General features: G+C 49.9%; 1 pseudogene; it reads right to left on the bottom strand.

The window, feature by feature from the left end:
* Positions 1-94: 94 nt before the first annotated feature.
* On the bottom strand, positions 95-2,095 carry LOC142046076 (uncharacterized; annotated as a pseudogene).
* Positions 2,096-2,100: the final 5 nt, after the last annotated feature.

Raw genomic sequence — 2,100 nt, 5'->3', positions numbered from 1 at the left:
TGAGGCAAATCGCCTGGCCACTGATTACGCGCAGCCAGATACCAGGGCGGTTAGAAGAGCACAGCAGGATGCGCTGTGCATCAGAGAAGCCTTGAAAACCAGTTTCATGACTGGCCAGGCTATGGTGTGAAAGTTCTGTTTGTTTCTCCGTGATGAACACCCCCCACTTGGTTCACTCTACTTCCCTGTAAGCTGAACACCTTCCCCTCCCCCCTTCGATCACCGCTTGCAGAGGCAATAAAGTCATTGTTGCTTCACATTCATGCATTCTTTATTAATTCATCACACAAATAGGGGGATAACTGCCAAAGTAGCCTGGGAGGGGTGAGGGCGGAGGGAAGTGCAGGCTGGGGTGGGGGAAGAGGGAAGGACAAGGCCATACTGCACTTTAAAACTTAAACTTTAAAACTTATTTGAAGGTCAGCCTTCTGTTGCTTGGGCAATCCTCTGGGGTGGAGTGGCTGGGTGGCCGGAGGCCCCCCCACCGCATTCTTTGGCATCTGGGTGAGGAGACTATGGAGCTTGGGGAGGAAGGCAGTTGGTTACACAGGGGCTGTAGTGGCGGTCTGTGCTCCTGCTGCCTTTCCTGCAGCTCAACCATATGCTGGAGCATAACAGTTTGATGTTCCAGCAGTCAGAGCATCGACTCTTGCCTTCTGTCAACAAGCTGACGCCACCTATCCTCTTCAGCCCGCCAGCTCTCCTCGCATTCCTGTTGTGCTTTCCTGCACTCTGACATCATCTGCCTCCATGCATTCTGATGTGCTCTGTCAGTGTGGGAGGACAGCAGTAGCTCTGAGAACATCTCATCCCGAGTGCATTTTTTTCACCTTCTAATCTTCACTAGCCTCTTCGAAGGCAAAACGTTTGCAGCTGCTGGGGGAAAAGGGAGATTGGTGGTGAAAAAGACACATTTTAGAGAACAATAAGATCACCCTTTCCATTAAACCTTGCTGTTCACATTACACAGCACATGTGCTTTCGTAACAAGGTAGCATTTTGCCTCTTATATTTAGGGCCTGCCAGTGTGGTATGAGAGATCACTCACGCAGTGCCAGGCAACAGAATTCGGCTTGCAGGCAGCCATGGTAAGCCACGGTCTTTTGGCTTCTTTAACTTTCAAAACATGTGGGAATGGTTTCAAACAGCAGAGCCCTCATTTCCCATACCAAGCAGCCGTTGGGTAGGCCATTTAAAATGGGTTTGCAATTTAAAAGGAGGAGCTGTGGTTTGGAGGTTAGCGTGCAGCACAAACCCAAATACCCCCGACCCCGGCCACGCTATTCTCTGGGATGATCACTTCACCCCTCCCCCCGCCGCTTGGCTAACAATGGGGAACATTTCTGTTCAGCCACAGGCAAACAGCCCAGCAGGAACAGGCACCTCTGAATGTCCCCTTAATAAAGCACCCTGTTTCAACCAGGTGACCATGAATGATATCACTCTCCTGAGGATAACACAGAGAGATAAGGAATGGATGTTGTCTGAATGCCAGCAAACACCAGGATTTCCACTCCATCCCCATACATTAACAGACTTTTGCAGTAGCTGTACTGGCTGTGAATTCCAGGGCAGATTAATCATTAAACACATTTGTCTTTAAGCCATGTGTAATATTTACAAAGGTACACTCACCAGAGGTCCCTTCTCCCCTACAGGGTCCGTGAGCATGCCTTGGGTGGGTTTGGGGGGTACTGGCTCCAGGTCCAGGGTGAGAAACATATCTTTGGCTATTGGGGAAACCAGTTTCTCCGCTTCCTTGCTGTGAGCTATCTTCAGTCTCTTCCTCATCCTCCTCCTTGTCCCCAAAACCCGCTTCCTTGTTGCGTGATTCTCCATTGACAGAGTCAAAGCACAGGGTTCGGGTAGTGGTGGCTGCAACACCTAGCATGACATGCAGCTCAGTGTAGAAGTGGCACGTCTGTGGCTCTGCCCCGGACCTTCCATTTGCCTCTCTGGTTATGTGGTAGACTTGTCTTAGGTCCTTAATTTTCACGCGGCACTACTGTGCATTCCTGTTATGGCCTCTGTCCATCATGCCCTTTGAGACTTTTTCTAATGTTTTGGCATTTTGTTTACTGGAATGGAGTTCAGCTAGCA

The sequence above is a fragment of the Chelonoidis abingdonii genome, unplaced genomic scaffold (genome assembly GCF_003597395.2).
Source record: "Chelonoidis abingdonii isolate Lonesome George unplaced genomic scaffold, CheloAbing_2.0 scaffold2259, whole genome shotgun sequence".
Lineage (NCBI taxonomy): Eukaryota > Metazoa > Chordata > Testudines > Testudinidae > Chelonoidis > Chelonoidis abingdonii.
The sequence above is the reverse complement of the archived record's forward strand: the minus strand, read 5'-3'. Positions and strand labels throughout refer to the sequence as shown.